Source organism: Prionailurus viverrinus, chromosome A3 (assembly GCF_022837055.1).
Source record: "Prionailurus viverrinus isolate Anna chromosome A3, UM_Priviv_1.0, whole genome shotgun sequence".
NCBI classification, from domain to species: Eukaryota; Metazoa; Chordata; class Mammalia; order Carnivora; family Felidae; genus Prionailurus; species Prionailurus viverrinus.
In genome coordinates, this window is record NC_062563.1 from 16440840 (window position 1) to 16459007 (window position 18168).

The 18168-nt window shown below is 45.4% G+C and overlaps 1 long non-coding RNA gene across 1 annotated transcript; it reads right to left on the reverse strand.

The window, feature by feature from the left end:
• Positions 1–812: 812 nt before the first annotated feature.
• Positions 813–18109, reverse strand: LOC125161839 (uncharacterized). Its single transcript, XR_007150776.1, has 3 exons — positions 17990–18109; positions 6831–6965; positions 813–4818 (listed from the first exon to the last, which is right to left on the reverse strand). It is a non-coding gene; the product is annotated as an uncharacterized LOC125161839 (long non-coding RNA).
• Between the last annotated feature and the right edge of the window lie 59 nt (positions 18110–18168).

Consider the following 18168-nt stretch of genomic DNA (forward strand, 5'->3'; position numbering starts at 1 on the left):
GTCTATAAGCCAGAAGAGAGGTAGAATCCAACTCTACAGGGACCTTGATCTTGGACTCCAGCTTCCAGAACTGTGAGAAAGTACACTTCTATTGTTTAAGCCACCCTAATTGGTGGCAGCCCGAGCAGACTAATACAGCTACAATAGAAGTACTTTATTTATATCTTTTAAAAATAATTTGAAGTCGGTTTTGGGGTTTTTTTTTTGTTTCTAAAGATACTGCTTGATTTCTCCCTCACTCCCGGGGGCAAGCCAGGCCTGGGAAAGGAGAAGGAATTAACATGGTCTAAGTGTCCTTTCACCGGACACTTTACAGAAATCCTATGAGAAGAGTTCTAATGTCCAAACCTGACAGATGGGATCACAGAGGTTCAGGAAACACGAACTGCCTGACCCCAGTCACCATCTAGGATGAAGCAGAGCTGGGGTCAGGATGCAGGTCTGTCTGATCTATCCCCAGATATACCTGAGCCCTTTTCTCCACACACCACTGCCTCCATATATAGCAGATGCTGAAAGGGCCCTGGCTATGGGCGGGGTGGGGTGGGGTGGGGTGGGGGTGGAGCACATCCTTTCAGCCTGTAAAGATCCCTCAGGAGATTTTGCTTCCAAGTTTTGGGCAGGATGAATGGTTTTCCTGGGAGTTAGAAGTCACCTGAAGAAATGTGCTGTGAAAAATCCCAACAGTGGGGGGGTGCCTGGGTGGCTCAGTCGGTTAAGCATTGACTCTTGATTTTGGCTCAGGTCATGATCTCACGGTTCATGGGATCAAGCCCTGAGTTGGGCCCTTGGCTGACAGTGCTGAGCCTACTTGGGATTCTCTTTCCGCCCCTCCCCCACTCAAGCGCACATGCTCTCTCTCCCTCTCTCTCAAAATAAATACACAGATTTTTTTCTTAAAAAAAAAATCCTAACAGTGAATGCATCTAATATCTGCATCTATTACATCAGGGCCTCTGACTCAGGAAGCTACCAGGGTCCCAGTAATGCCCTAAGGGTGTGGCGGAGACATGGTGGGCTGGGAGGGCACATGCTCCACCTGGTGCATAGCTGCTCCTTGTTCCAGCCAATTACTCTCACGGTGGATTGCAACATGGCTGCCAGCTATCCCAGGTTTTCAGGAACCTGGAGATCCAGATGATCACATGAAATCTCTCCTTTTAAGATGTGTTGAGAAAAAAACAAAAACAAAAACACTGGCTGGCACAGAAATAACAAAACATATTTGTGGGTTAGATCAAGCCCTCGCATTGTCAGTTTGCAGCCTCTGCAGGAGATCATTTTTGCCACAATCCTAGGGGCAGTATGTTAGTTAACAAATCACTAGCTACTCTAAGAGATAGATTGCCAAATCACAGTGACTTTACACACTAGTTTATTTTTCACTCACATGAGGTCCAATTAGCAGCAAGTTAGGAGAAGGGCAGAGAGTTCTGTTAACCCTCCCATGTGGCTTCCAAGATCACCCAGGCATTGCTATCCAGTGGACATTTAATATCCAATGGGCAGACAGTGGAGAGAGAGAGCAGAGGACATTGTGGGAGGTTTTTATGGGTAGCAGCCCTCCTCACTTATGCCCTTGTTCCATTGGCCAGAACTCAGTCATGTGGCCGCCTCACCTAAATGTAAAGGGGAGCTGGGAAATGTAGTCTCTGTGACAGCCTGTGACAGCCAGTTTTCAACACAAACTGTCCTATAGACTGCGTATGTAGACCTCTGGGGTAGTTATCCATCTCTGCCCCATGCAATTACCATCACCTCCATTCTACAGATGAGGAAATGAGCCTGCGACCTGTGAGAAGTCTCGAACCAGGAGCACGGTCTTTCTGACTCTGATCCAGGGATCTTTCCTCTACCCCAGTGTTTCCCAAAGTTGCCATTTCATAAGTCATCCATGGCACTTGTTAAACACTCAAGTCCCCGGATGTTCAGGGGAGCATGTGGTAACCTGTATCTGTATCAGGAATCCCAGAATATTCTTCCCTCAGACTCCACACCAGGGGCTTTGCCTCAGAATCATCTAGGGAGCTTTGTGGAATGCTCATCTCTTGGCTCTAACCCCTAGAAATTCTGATTCAGTGGGTCTGCAGGGAGGTGACCTGACATTGACATTTTATTATTCTCCCAGGTGATGTGCAGCTAGGGCTGGGAACCTCTGCTCCCACAACAAATTAGGCCGGTCAGGTTTTCAAACTAAAGCAGCAAGAGACAGAGACAGAGACAGAGAGAGAGAGAGAGAGGGACAGAGAGAGAGAGGGAGAGAGAGAGAGAGAGAGAGAAAGACAAGTGAGTCTCTACCCTGAGAATCAACATTTTAAAAACTCTTCACATGATTCTAATGTGCAGTCTAGGTTGAGACCTTGTCAATAAATGGACCAGAAGACTGAATCAGTCAATTTGGGGTAGGCCAAACTTTCTGTATTTTTAAAGCTCCTCCAGGGTATTATGATACCACTGCCCTAGGGCTCTGCTTCTCAAAGTATCCCCTGAAGTATCAGTATACCTCTGGGAGCTTGGAAAAAATGCAGAATCTCAGGTTCTACGCCAGACCTGCTGAATTAAACCTCCAGGAGATTAGCACACACATTAGTGTGGGAGGCACTGTTCCAGGCACACAGGCTCTTTTTGGGAGGACAGCCAATTAGGTCCTCCAATCAGGGCTGGCTCATCTTCTCTCTGTCCCCATCCACCCTCCTGAAGCTGCAGGAAGTTTTCTAGTGTCACTAGCATAATCTGTCCTCAAAGGTCTGGGCCTTGCTGCCCCCATGCCATGACCATCTGTTCATGGATACTTTGTTTAGTCTGGGCATGCGCATGGTTTGATGAATCAACAGGGGACCTGCAGGCCTATTCTGCCAGGGAAAGACACAGATGCTGGGTACTGTCTTGGGGGCAGACCATGGGATTGGGTGCCTCCCCCGAAGATCTAAAAGTTCTTTAGACCTGCAGGTTGGAGATAAATGCAGACTTGTTTTGTGAGGTTCTGGGACCAATCAGAGGAGCCTACCGGGAGGGAGGATGGAGTTCAATAGAGGGAAAAGTTTCAAACAAGTAGAGTTCAAATCCAGGGTAGTAAACTTCCTGTTCTCTGAAGAGGACAAATAAATGTTGAATGGCCTCCATTCAGGGGCACCTGGAGGGAACCTCTGGATTGGATGTGAGCTGGAAGGAGAACTCTCCTCAAGGCTGAAACCTGAAACACACAGGCCCTCAAAGGCTGGGAGGCTGGGTCAGGAAGAGCTTGGGGAACAAAATGATTCAGGGTTTTACTGTGCCAATCATGCATGAAGGTAGTTTGCTTAAACACAAATGACGGTTTCTGCATGAAATAATTTCCGTGTCGGTCTCCACCAGTTTGAAAGCTGTGAGGTCAGTGGCTGGGCTGCCTGTAGAGTCCACAGCACCTGGCACAGATACAGCAGCACCTGTCCAGTAAGTATGTGTTAACTTAAACGTAAATGGCTTAAAGTGAGCATTGATCTATTTGTCTCTTATCGGTAATTTCTATGCACTGTGGGGCAATTTGGCATCCTTTTGTGCCCTTTAAAGCACCTTTGTCAGGTGTTCAAATTGTCCATTTTTTCTGCTTGCTTTCTCATTAAGTGCTAATTCTTTTTCATCCAGCTTGTATGTGCATGGCATTCTTTGTAATGGCAAAACAACTCAAATATCCTAAATGGACCACAAAAGGGGGTTGTTGAATCATTCAGGGGCTCTCTTCCCACAAAGCCCATCCAAACAATCCAAGTTAAGAACCTCTTATCTGGAAGGATCCCAGAAAGATGCCAACAGCATGATCTCCAGGGCAATGTTCTCTATGAACTACTTTGTGCTTGGCCATATCTTGGTTTTTTGTTTTGTTTTGTTCTGTTTTGTTTTTTCTGTTCTGAACATCTATTACTTTTGAATGAGAAAAACCAACCAGCAGATATTGGACTGGTTTTAAACTCTATTTTAGATCTCTCCTTTATCTTAGCCAGCTTTATCTAGTTGGCAATGTTATTATTTGAGAAAATTGCACATTGAAATACAGAGTGAATGCTTCCAATAACCACTTAACAAGGAAGCTGAGGCCCTTAGAGAAAAACAGTTGTCTGTCCCAGGGTACATGAGATAAGAGCAGAACTCAGCCCCTGATTTGCAGATGAGTGTTCTTTCTCATAGATCACTCCCCTCCCTTCCCATGTTGAACCTCTAAATGTTTTCTCTCATGAAGATAGCAATGCAGGGGTGTCCCAGGCATTCTTGGCCTCACAGGTTGGATGCTTCATTTCACTGACATGACTTGTGTGGCTTTCAGAGTAGAGAGAGCCATCAGACCAGGCAGCCTCCGCATATGCCTTTGCTTACTGGATAACCATAACAGGTTGCAGATCAAAGGCACAGAACTTCTGGCAGAAGTCCTGGACCTGGCACTAGGCCAGGAGCGATCTTCCCACTTTGAAAGTCTGCTATTGGGTGATCTTCAAAGGCTGCAGGCAAGTCTGTGCCATTTCTGCCACGTGGGACACTTTCTTGGGAGTATCCGGGATTATTGAGAGGTTGTCCATGCACACTTCCTCCAGGATGGCTCCGGCTTCCCTGAGCTAAGTGAAAGGTGTAGGCACTTCTCCAGGAGTCCTTGACATGCTGAGCAGCACTTAGGACTGGGCTCCACTCCTTTTCCATTTGATAGGACCCAGCAGAGGGAAGGTGAAAGCATTCATGCTGCATCAGAACCTATGCCAGCAGCTTCAGGCTCTGCAGAAGCACCACGGGCTTGGCTCAGCTGTGACAGGCTGGACAATTCACAGGGTGAATGGATCTCAGGTTTCACAGCTGAGAAATAAGCATGAGGATTTTTTATTGTTGTTGTTTTTTTCTCCTGGCATTTGGGCAGATGAGTCCATGGTGGGTATTCTAGGTGTCCTGAAGTCAGCTGCAGAATACATTTCATTTTGGGGCCCTGGTCTGTGATAAAGAATATCTCTGGGCTAATATAATTCTTGGACTTGGCTCCTGGGTCTGGGTGTTCACGGGGAGAAGGTGCCTTGGAAGTGCAGTAGAGAAATTCTGAAGGCCAGAGGATGTGAGCATTGACAAGTTCTCAAGGCCTACACTGAGGGATTCTTTCTACACCTTCTCAGGGAAAGACAAACAGGCACTTACATGACTTTTTTTTTTTTTAATGTTTTTTGATAAAGAGAGAGCATGAGGGAGAAGGGAAGGGGCAGAGAGAGAGGGAGAGAGAGAATCCCAAGCAGGCTCTGCACATCAGCGCAGAGCCTGACACGGGGCTCTAACTCGCAAACCGTGAGATCATGACCTGAACTGAAATCAAGAGTTGAACATTTAACCAACTGAGCCACCCAGGTGCCCCTACATGACAAAATCTTAAGGACAGATTGCATAGTAATAATCAAAGAGGTGTTGCTTAAAAAATCTTCAGTGGCTTTACTAGAAAATTACAAAATTAATACATGTCATAACAAATTCAAATAATATATAACATAAGCAGTAAATATAACTCCATTCTCTTTAAGAGGTACAAAACAAAATAAGGTATCATTTTTTCAAACTATCAGAAATAGCCAGCTTAAAAAACTGGTAATATCCAGCACTGGCACAGGTGTAGGCCAGGGTATTTTAACCTCCGCACTACTGACATAATTCTTTGCAGCGGGAGCTGTCCTGTTTATCCTTGGGTGCCTCAGTCCCCTAGACACCAGTAGCATCCAGCACTACCTCCCAGGCTGTGACAACAAAGAATGTCTCCAATGCCTGTCAAATGTCCCCTGAAGGGGTACAAAATCACCCTCTCCCCCAACAGAGCCACTGAAGACAAAAGGACACCCCAAACACCACCGGTGGGAGTGGAATCTGGCAGTTTAACATACCTATCAGGTATTAAAATGTGTATCACAAGGATAACCCTTCAAAATATATTTACAGGGGCACAAACTTGTCCATCAAGCACTCATGGTAACAATGGTTAATGGCACTAATGGTTAATACAGTACTATTGGTAATATTTTAAAAATTAGCAATGATCTAAATAACATTGGTAGGAAATTGGTTAAATATCTATCTATCTATATATCTATCTATCTATCTACAAAATGCCCAGACATACAACTGAATTAGGCAGCTCTGAGATAGAGGTCTTCAAGATAAAATTGTTATAGGGGAAAAAAGCAAGGTGCAGAACAGTGTAGAGAACATTTTTTTTTTTTAATTTAAAGAACAAAATTGTATGAATGAGTGTGTGTGTATGTATATGTGTATATATGTATATATATACATATATACACGTATATATACATATATATGTATATATATAAAGATATGCATAAAAATATGTATGGATACATGGTTTTAAAGCCTGGAAGGAGGTGCACCAAACCACAAACTGTGGCTATCTCTCTGCAGAGCAGGATGTGGGGGTGAGGGGCCTGCGTGGGGGGGATGGTGAGGGAGTACCTGGGGTTTTCTATTTCTACTTTAAATATCTCATAATCAGAGCACCTGGGTGGCTCAGTCCGTTAAGTTGGATTTTGGCTCAGGCCATGATCTCATGGTTCGTGGGTTTGAGCCCCACGTTGGGCTCTGTGCTGATAGCTCAAAGCCTGGAGCCTGCTTCGGTTTCTGTGTCTCCCTCTCTTTCTGCCCCTCTCCCCCCCGCTCATCTCAAAAATTAAGTGAAACATTAAAAAAAGGGGTTTTTTTAATCTCATAATCACTTGCATCGTTTTACAAGGACATTATAAAATAACGAAGGTAAAAATAAGAAGTCGAAAAGGAAAAAAGGAGAGAAAGAAAGGAACCCTCATCGGAGTCCCACCTGCTCTCACCTGGAGTAAGTAAACCTGGCTTAAAGGACTCCTCGTGCCCTGCACTTTGAAGATCCCACAGCAGCATCATAGGCACCACGGCACCAGATCATCAAAGCAATTCTTCTAGTTGGCAGAGGAGTAGTTATTTTCATCCTGCAAATGGGGAAACTGAAGCTCAGGGAAGTGCAGTATTTGCCCAAGGGTCCATACCAGGGAGCAGTCCCAGAGACTCCAAAGTCACAGGCGCAGGTCTGGCCACAGGCTCTCATAACCATGGGCCCAACAAGTCTGCCATGTCCCAGTGCTCCTACTTGTGGCCCCTTCAATCCACTCCAGCAGAGCTCATATTCCTGCCCCCAAGGGCATTTTCCTCCTTCTGGCTCTCCTTTGCTGCAGGCAAAGGTCAGTTTTTAGGAAGAGGCCGGTTTGAGATCTGTCCCTGTCACTCACCAGTTCAACTAGTGGTTTCACTTCTCTGGGCCTCATCTGTAAAATGGAGATAAATGTACCTAACTCCCAGAATTGTTTTGAGACTCAAAGCAATCACATTTGTGAATGCATTTTGTAAAATATAAAGCTCTTGAAGATATTAGTTGATTTATTTTTTAATGTTTATTTTTGAGAGAAAGAGTGCAAGAGGGGGAGGGGCAGAGAGAGAGGGAGACACGGAATCCAAAGCAGACTTCAGGCTCTGAGCTGTCAGCACAGAGCTCAACGTGGGGCTCAAACCCATGAACCGTGAGATCATGACCTGAACCGAAGTTGGACACAACCGACTCAGCCACCCAGGCACCCCCAGTTGATTTTATTTTAGCAAAATAAAACTCTAGCTCTCTTCCCATGGGGTTGATTAGAATGAACACTGCTGGGGTGACTGCAAGGGAGAAGGCATTGAATGGAAACTGGAATCTGAAACACCCTACAATGATTTGCAATATATTGCAATGTGCTGAGAAGGCCATACAGAGTTCAGAAAATGGGTCAGTCCACCTAAGCTAGTACCTTACCTGAGCCAGGTTCTCACAGAACCTTTTACAGGGCTCTGGGACCTGTGCTGTCACCAGGGATAGATGCCAAAATGCTAAACATCTTAGGGCAGAAGAACAAGGAAACAAGTGAAGAGTATTGCCAGCACCATGGATTGTATTTCTACTCACAGGAAAATGGACTGGGCAGTAAGCAAGTTAATAGTCCATCCAGGATTTATGGGAGTATTCAGTTAATTTATGAACATTATGTATATATATTTTTAATGTTTATTTATTCATGAGAGAGAGAGAGAGAGAGACACACACACACACACACACACACACACACACACACACACACACACACAAAGCTTGAGCGGGGGAGGGGCAAAGCGAGAGAGGGACACAGAATCAGAAGCAGGCTCCAGGCTCTGAGCTGTCAGCACAGAGCCCAACGCGGGGCTCGAACTCACGGACCGCGAGATCATGACCTGAGCCGAAGTCAGACGCTTAACTTACTGAGCCACCCAGGTACTCCAATTTATTAACATTATAAAAAGTAAGGTATGCAGAAGCACATGGGGCAAAATTCCATTTCCTACCATCCCAGTGAAATGCAGCAAAGCCTTGTGAAGAATATGGCAGCAACAATGGGCAGACTTAAAGGAGCTCATCTCATGCCGGAGGGGGAGTAGTGAGGGGGGCCCTGAGTGTGTGAGTGGTTGATAACCTTGCCTTTATGTAATTTCTAAGCACATTACTGGAGACTTTAGACAGCCCATACCTTCTTCAGGTGTAAAATCCTATTCTAAGAAAATAATCAGGCTTATGGTCAGATGTAGATACAGACACAAACGCAAACATTTTTATATGTACATACACACATAAACAAGGATTTTCAGACCAGAGTTCTTTATTATAGCAAACATACACACACCAACTATCCAAAAATAGAGGAATGGTCAACTACAGAGGAAATTATGAACGTATTTAAGTGATGGACCATTATACAGTCATGTAAGTCATGTTTCTGGGGAATATGTGTGACCTGGAAAATGCTTACAATAGATAATGAAAAGAAGCAGAATATTAAACGGTATATACAGTTTATCAGCAATTAAAATATATACATTTAAAATAATAGTAATATTAATAATAGCAGCTACGAGGTACTATGAGTCAGGCAGTGTCCTAGCCCATTATTCACTCAACTCTCTCCAAGCCTTCTAAAGTGGGTACTATCATTATCCCCATTTTTCAGAAAAGTACATGGAAGCACAGGGGCTTGGGCAGCATGTCCAGGGCCACACACAGGGGTGGGGGTGGTGAAGCCAGAGTGTGAACAGAGCTGGTCCGGCTCTTAGGCACTCTGCAGCCCCATGACAAAAATGCTCGTAGTGGTCGTCCCCAAGTGCTGGGGCTGAAGGACATACAATTTTCTTCTTTATATTTTCTAAATTTTCTATAGAGGTACATTTTTCTTTTGTGAAAATTATGCCTTATTAAAAAATAATATATAAATACATTAAAAATACTTCCAAAGTACAAAGGGTATTAAATAACTTAGGAGCCAGATGGATGGGAGGTGGTGAATCAGATCCAATTTGATCCAGTACAGTGGGAAAGGATCAGGAAAGGCCAGAAGACTAGGCTCAGCGGGAAAGATAACCTGTTAGATTCTGAATACATCTCGTTTCACTAGGCATTGTGGAACATCCATGTAGAGACAACCAGCAGGACACGGGACACAGAAGTGTGGTGAGGGGTGCAGGGGCCAAGGGCAGGTTGCCCCAAGATGGCCATTTTGACATGAAGATTATTGTGAGCTGAAGGCAACAGAGACCCTGTGAGCTCAAGAGAAACTTTTGCCCCTCCCTTTAACTATACAAAAGAATCTAAATTGGGGATCTTTCCCAGAATATGGGTTATTAGCAGAGATAAACTTTATCTGAGTGACCCATCTGCATGGCAGGACAAACGTCTGATTACCAACATCTACTTTTTTTTTATCACTCTGGGAAACGCATTCCTTTCTTCTGAAGTCCCAGGCTCCTGCTCCCTTCTCCTTAGTTCAGAATGACATATGTATTTATTCTGGCTGTCTGTGTAGATTCCCTGTACATATACTCTCTGTCCGCCTGCCCCCGATCCCTTTCTTTGCGTAACAACAACCCATCTTTTCCTTTGGAGAAGTACCCTACCTGTTCTCTGTAGTGCTGGTGAGATTGGCAATCAAAGTGCCTGGCTATCCAAGAAGTGGGCACATCTATCGAGCTAAAGGAGAACTTTTCTTGAGGTCAAAGTCTGTACTTCTGTTGCAGGTAATTCACGATTCCTAGTAAGCCTCCAGTGCCCCCAGCCATTTAGTGAATGGCCTTCGCTGCTTGGGAAGCCATTGCTCGGTTTTGAGTCTGAAATTCCATTTTCTTGAGTCCATAATGAGATAAGAGTCTTAAAATCTGGCTCTTGTGGGGAGGAAAAAGGGTTTTTTAATTTCCAAGCTCTTTATAGATCAAGAGCACAAACTGAGGGTGAGAGGACAGACGTTCTAGAAGTTACAGTGTGGAGGTGACACAGTAAGATTAAAGAGAAGTTCCCATAAAAGGCCTTCTAGGCTTGCTCAGGAGAAAGAGGAGGACAAGAACCAGATACAAGTGTTCTGGTCCACCTTTCTCTAAGGCCAGATCCCTTGCATGGGGCTTAGAAGCATCTAGACAGGCTTGGAGGACACTGGTGCCCCATTCTCTGAGCACAGCCGAGGGGCAAGCATGGGCCGCTCAGAGAAGACCCACGCTGGCCGGGTCGTGGCACCAGGTTGGCACCCAGGCTACACAAGTAGCCCCAAGAGAGGATGTGGTGGACAAGAGGAGTTCTCCCTTCCCCTTCACCAGTGTGCCATGTGAGTGACTTGGAAGTGCACACCTGTCCCAGTGCCGTGCAGAGCAGACGAGGAAAGGTCAGGAGACAAGTTGTGAGAACTGCGGCACACGAGGACCTCATGACTACAAACACTAGCACTTTCCATGATTTTGCTCAGAAAACGAAATCAGGCCAGCCCCATCTTGGTGGGCCCCACCAGAATCCATAATGCCTAGGGACAAGTCTAGGGCAGCCAAATGGCAGCGGAGACCAGCAAAGGGGAGGGAACACATCTGAACCACAAAGCTCATCTGCTGCCCCCTTCTCCTGCCCAGATGATACTCTGTGTGTGTGTGTGTGTGTGGCGGGGGGGAACGGAAGGAGAAGAGGGAGGGAAGAAAACTCTAAAATACTGCATATTTGTGCAAAACTGTGTATGAACCAGAAGGGAGGGAAGCCCCCCAGGACTGGGGGAGGATGAAAGTCTGAGCAAGGTGACACTGCATGAAACACGAAGTTGTGTGGTTTCGCACCCAAGGAGCAGCAGGCAAAATGTGATGCTGCTAAGGGGCCAAACGAGGAACCCGACTACTGTACAGGGGGACACAGAAGAATGAAAAATGTGTGGGACCAAATCACTCTGCACACGATGCCCCAGAGAGGCTGCCTGTGAACTCCTGGCATCTGGAGAAGCTCTGGTCTCCAGTCTGAGAAAGCCTGGTTGTTCAGCACTCCCTTTTGCAGAGTGAGCTTTCTGGTAGCCTCTCCAAGAGAGTCACAGCGTCATCCCAGGATGACAAGGATGTGAGATGGGAAGGGTGGCAGGGCAAGGCCCTTGAGGACCAGCAGCTGGACAGAGGAGGAGCAGCTAAGAGCATGGCCCTGGGTGCAGGGCCACACAAACTAGAAGGGAAGTGGAGTTAAGAGGGAGGTCATGACTAGTGTCAGACAATGTTCAGAACTCAAGCAACATTAAAAACTGAGAAAGAGACACTAGTTTCGGCAAGAAGAAAGTTACTCATGACCTTGGCAAGAAGTGTTTCAGTAGGGATGGAAGTCGGGCTGCAGTGGGCTGAAGAGAGAGAGAGAACTGAAGAAGTAGGGATACTGACTATGGTTCTAAGGGGGAGAATAGGACAGGAGCCTTAGGGGGGATCTGAGTAGTAGGGGGCTTTGTGGGCTTGGGTTTTGTGGGTTTTTTCCCATTGATTTTGTTTTTTAAAGGATGGGGGAAGACACGGTATGTGTTTGCACGTATGGAAAAATGGAGTGAGTCTCCTGAGAACGGGGGCAAGATGGGAAGCAAAGTGGTGTCAGAGTAGGGACCGGTCTTAGAGAAAAGGGGAAGGCATGGCTCTAGAGACGGGCCCAGACAGAAACAGACCTCATATCCAAAGCTTCTCAGGACACAGGTGCACCTTTCTAGTGAAACCTTTTCTTTTTCCCTCAGGCAGAACTAGATGTTCATGAAAGTATAAGCAGAGAATGAAGAAATATTTTGACAAATTATAGCTATGCATCAATGCCTGAGAGGGAAGATTGGTTAAGAGACCATGCAGGGCAAGGAAAGAATTCTTGGAGCCAGGAAACCATAATCCAACAGTTCAAATGTAGAATAAGTTGAAGACTTATCAAGACTTAAGTTAAAAAACTCAACTTGCCATTGCCTAGTCAATTGGCAGATGCGGTAAAGTATGAACGCCTAAATAAATGCTTAGCCCAACAGCCTTGGAGCAGGGGCTCTTTACATTTTTGGTTGTTATTTTGCCTAAGTAATACATTGCCAGGATCCAAAACTCAGAACACAAGGTCCAGGCTGTCTCCACCCCAACCCAGGTCTCCACAGGGCTGCCCCAAGATCTCTCAAGTTCAGTGTGACTAAAGGGAGCTCCTCATGTAGAGGCATCTCACTCCAGTCAGGTGGTGAGAGCAGACTTTAGCCAGACTGCCTGGGTTCAAATTCTAGCTCAGCATGTACTAACTTTGTGACCTCAGGCAAGTTACTGTACTTTGCTTTCAGTTTCCTCATCTGGAAAATGAAGATGATAAAGGTAATCTCGTAAGATTGTTGGGAGGATCAGGCGGGGTTTGCAGACTGTAAAAGTACTAGCTTTTATTATTATCCTCCATCTAAATATCGTTTTTCATCTGTTCCCCGTCAAATGGATTCAGTAGGATTACATTAGAAATAGGCAATAATACCCATTCAGTGGCTCAATCCAGAAAGCAGCTTTTCATTGTCCACTTTTGCTCACATTTAATCTCTCACCAAAGCCTAATGTATACACCTTTCAATCTGCTAACATGCTCTCCATTCTTATAGCCACCTGCTCTTTAGATCACTGCCAACTCAGGATGGGATCACTGTGACATTCAGGCTGAAACCAGAGTAATCATTCTAAAATAAAGTGGTCCTTTCTCTTCTCTTCCATAGTCTCCACGATTCTGAAAATAAACCCTTTGACATGGCCTCTAAGATGAAGACCCTTGGTTATGGGTCTGCTTTCGATCTGCACATTAAACCCCTTATGCCCAAAACTAAATTCACCCATTCCCCAAGCTTACTGACTTCATGGATCTCCCTCCCTGGTGAATGGTGCCACCTACAGGCCACTCATTCACTCAGGCCAGACGGCTCTCTGACCAGCATACCCAGCCAAGTGCGCTAATTTTAAATGCCAGAGCTCCTTAGATGCTTCTCCCCGCTTTAGCCATTGTTCCAGTTCTGGCCTTCATTTACATTATTTCAAATGTCTTCAAACTGGCCTTACATCCCCCTCCTTCCTCACCTGCTTTCTAAGAGGCTGCCAGAGTGATATATATGGCTCATTGGCACATCACTTCTTTGCTTAAGGACAAAATGCAAGCTATTTAACACGATTCTCTCCTGGAGTTGGCTTGGATGCCCTCCGTTCTCACCCAGTCCCTTCTCACATTCGAGGTCAATGCCTGCCTTTCAGAACCCAGTTTACACAGAACTTCCTCCAGGAAGCCTGGAGACATCCCTCTGCACCTCCAGACCAGGCTAGGCAACCCTTCTGGGTGCCCACGCAGCACCCTGTGCCTCTGCTTACACACAGCACCCTATGCCTCTGCTTATACACAGCACTGGGCAAGCAGCAGGCAGTCACTAAAGTCTGTGAAAGAAGAGTGGGGACAGAGGACAAACAAGGAAACGTAACACACTGCAGTCCCACAGCAGAGACCAGGATACAGCTCTCTTTCCCAGACTTCCAAAATGACACCACATATTTACTACCCACTACCAAGTTGCTTTGGTAACAAATATTTCATAACAGCATGATGGGGGAGATTAAAAATATTTAAATAGTTTCTGGCACATAGTGACAGTCAATGATTTCACTTGACCAGTAATTACTGCGTGCCAACTCTGTGCCAGGCAAGAGTTTGGGCCCTGAGAATACACTGTATTTTCTTTTTTTTTTTTTTTTTTTAATTTTTTTTTTCAACGTTTTTTATTTTATTTTTGGGACAGAGAGAAACAGAGCATGAACGGGGGAGGGGCAGAGAGAGAGGGAGACACAGAATTGGAAACAGGCTCCAGGCTCTGAGCCATCAGCCCAGAGCCTGACGCGGGGCTCGAACTCACGGACCGCGAGATCGTGACCTGGCTGATGTCGGACGCTTAACCGACTGCGCCACCCAGGCGCCCCTACACTGTATTTTCATCAACTCTAAGACACCGTCATTTTAAACCCTCACTATCTTTTGTAGGTATAATTAAGAAAAAAACCAAATGCTATCAGGTCACAACTGTCAATTATAAGACACATCCAGATTTTTAGAGTGCTAAACTGTGGGAAAGATCATCTTAGATTCAATGACAAAAGTAGTGATAAACAAAAGAGACAAAGTATCTGTTCTCAGGTCCCTTCTATTGTAGTGAGGGGAGTGGTAATGAATATATATCGTCAGGAGGTGTTAGGTGCTATAATGAAAAATAAAGCCAGCTGAAGGGATACAAATGAAGAGGCATTCTGGGGTAGCCAAGAAAGTCCTGCTGGGGAACTAATATGAGCAGAGACTTGAATGAAGAGAATAGTTATGAGTAAACCACGTTCCAAGCAGAGGGAGCATCAAATACAAAACACTTAAGAGGGAAATGTGCCTGGTGAGTTCAAGGACAGGCAAGTCAAGTGTAGCTGGCACAGTCCCAGACCCTGGGCAGCCAACTTCCTCAAGCCCAGTGTATTTTCTAGGTGAAGGTAAGTATGCCTGATCTCCTTAGGGTGTATAAAGGGGAGATGGGTTGAGGCTAAGAAAAGTGGTGTAACTCAGTGATCAGTAAGTTGGGTGTACAGTCAGGTGGCCTAGATTTGAATCACAATTCTACCACTTACAAGCTGTGTAACCTTGGACAAATTATCTAACTGCTCTGATCGTTAAGTTTCCTCAGCTGTAAAATGCGGAAACAAATAGCAACTGCTTTGCAAATTGATTATGAAGTTTAAATGAAACAGTCCTTGTAAATCAGAATACATATGATCATTATCATCACCATCATCTACTCCAAAGTCATCTTAAATATTACATCAAGGTAAGGAACAAATAAACTTATTTGAGCTTTAAAATGTTTAAGACCAGGGCGCCTGGGTGGCTCAGTCGGCTGAATGTCCGACTTCAGCTCAGGTCATGACCTCACGGTTTGTGGGTTCGAGCCCCGCATTGGGCTCTGTTCTGACAGCTCAGAGCCTGGAGCCTGTTTCAGATTCTGTGTCTCCCTCTCTTTCTGCCCCTGCCCCACTTGTGCTCTCTCTGGCTCTAAAATAAATAAACATTAAAAAAATTAAAAAAACAAAATAAAATGTTTAAGACCCTGATTCCAGATTACCAACTGGTAGGATGGCAGCCACATTGTTGAGAAAATAATTTTTTTTAAGGTTTTGAATTTGCCTTCTCCAAATTTATTTATTTATTTATTTATTTATTTATTTATTTATTTATTTATTTGAGAGGAAGTGCATGCACAGGCAGGGATAGGCAGAGAGAGAAAAAGAGAGGGTGGGGGAGAATCTTAAGCAGGCTATCATGACCATGAGATCATGACCTGAGCCAAAATCAAGAGTTGGATGCTTAGCAGACTGAGCCATCCAGGCACCCCCAAAGTTATTTTTTAAAATTGAAAGCTATCTTCCTATGTAGACAGATTGTTTTTGCAGTATAATTTGATGAAATTAAGTCTCCTCTATTCAATCAGTTAGAAGATACATGAAATAAAAAGTACTGCTAAAGGAATTTTATAGCTGCTATAGCTTTCTGATTAAATGACATTGCTATGTATATTACGTTAATACCAAGTCAATTTCTTAAATACATATAAAGTCTGCAAATAAGCTCAGAGGTTTCTCCATGGCTAGAAAGACCCTGTGTTGCTAAAACAGGAGGCATATCTGGCTTTTTGTTTCCTCGATCACATGTTTCGTAGCTTTTCTCATTCGGTCATGAGGTACCACACAATGAGTCAGGCCTGTATGTAATGACTTGAGATCTCAGGCCATAGCAAGTGGTGTGAGTTAACAGACTTTGGTATTCCCAAGAGGCTCTCACCTTCCAAATACTCCCTGAGTAATGAGCCACATTCTCAGAAAGCATCTGACTTTATGATGGAGCTATGCTTACATGAAGTGCTTAAAACTTTTTTGGTTGTTAGTATTTAATGCCATAATGGATGGAACTAAGGTAGAAGGAAGAATTCACCAAAATTGTATTTAGCACATACTAACCTCAGGAATTGTGTTTGGCTTTGGAGATTCATTACTGACCTAGACACAGTTCTTGTCCTCAAGTATGATAGCTTAATACCACATATTTAGCCTTGATGCAACTCACCTCACAACTTCTGAGAAAAAAATGCACCACATTTCCCTCTCCTTTCTTCTTTCCTAAGAGATGTTGAAAAAGGGGCAGCAGTATACAGACAGGCTTTTGAGACATATTAAATCCTGACTCAGTTACTTCTAGCACTGGGTGACAGGACAAGGGGAGCTAGAACAAGTGATCTGAGTCCCAGGCATCCTCATCTGTAAGATGGATAAAATCCCAGGAATATTAAATGAGAGAACATGCACACAGCTGCTGCATGGTAGAGGGGAGCCATTATAATCAGCATCATTAGACCTGATGTTGGAACTTTACAGTTAGCAAGTTTTTTCATCCCCTGTCAATTATTAAACCTTTGGTATGAACAAGGAGAATTTAAAATGTTATACCCAAAGCCCACTACACACTTTATGCTCAACAACCTTGTACAATGACCTGTCGATTCAATTCCTAGACGTGGATCAGGCATTCCAAAGTCTGGCCGTGGTTAAGCTGGACAGACTGAACTACTTCTCACAGCCTCTCTAGTTAGGTGACTATACCTAAGTATCAGTGGGTGGGGGTGGAAGGGTCCCATTTTGGTTCAGGTAACAACCCTCACCCTAGTGCTGGGCCACAACCAATTCTAACCAATTCTATACAGGAAAGCGATATTTTCCACAAAGCCCAGGGAAATACAGACGTGGAACCGTGCCATGGCGAGTGATGAGAGAGGCACAGCTGCTTCAGTGGAACCAGTCCGGGTGGTGGGGGGGGGGGGTGAGGGGGTAATTGCAACTGTTGCACACATCACCCCTTCTCTGCCTTTCATTTGAGCAACTGTCAGAGTCATACAAATGGAAAGATCCCTGAAAAATCACTTACTTGGGTGAATGCCCTATAAACCTTTTTGCAAAATTTAGTGTCTGTGTGTGTGTGTGTATGTGTGCATTTCTCCGTCGAGTTCTCAGTAGATTTTTAAAGGAGTCCATGCCTGAAAAAGAGGGAGAGAAAGAGGGAGGGGAGAGAGGGGGACGGGGCGGGGGGAGAGAGAGGGAGGGAGGGAGAGAGAGAGGGAGAGAGAGAGAGAGAGAGAGAGAGAGAGATTCGCTGATATATAGTCTAACTTCCTCCACACTTAACAGTTGGAGAAACCGAGGCCCAGCCAGGTAAAAGCAGATGTCTCAAGTCAAACAACAGGGGCACGAGAGCCATTCCAATTCCAGCCTCACATCCATAGCCCTGGCCGTGTCTGATACCTCCCCTCATCTCTGCAGGCCTTGAAAGATGTCCAGGACACGAGGGCTATCGTCCGATCTCTGGAGATGTCGCAGGCGGTCCGGTTCCTTAGCACCAAGGAGACTCAGGCCAAGAGCTCAGCGGGGCTCCGGTGCCGCGAAGATTCCCCACCCTGGTTCAGGCACCGGAATTTCCGTTGCCTTCGTGACTCCAAGGCGAGCACCAAGCGCAGGGAGACCCCGGGAAGTGAGGCTGCTGGGCGACAGCGAAGAACAGCGCCTACTCACTCACCTGACAGAGAGGAGGAAGCGGGCACGCCCCAAACGCGGTCCCCAGCGAATCCTCCTAGGACCGAGGAATCAGAGAAGAGAATAACAGGAAATGACGTAAGATGCACGTGCTTCCGAGAGGGGCGGGTGCGAGGTGTTTGAGAGGCTAGGCCGCCGCCTCGCGCTTGCGCAGCCACCGCC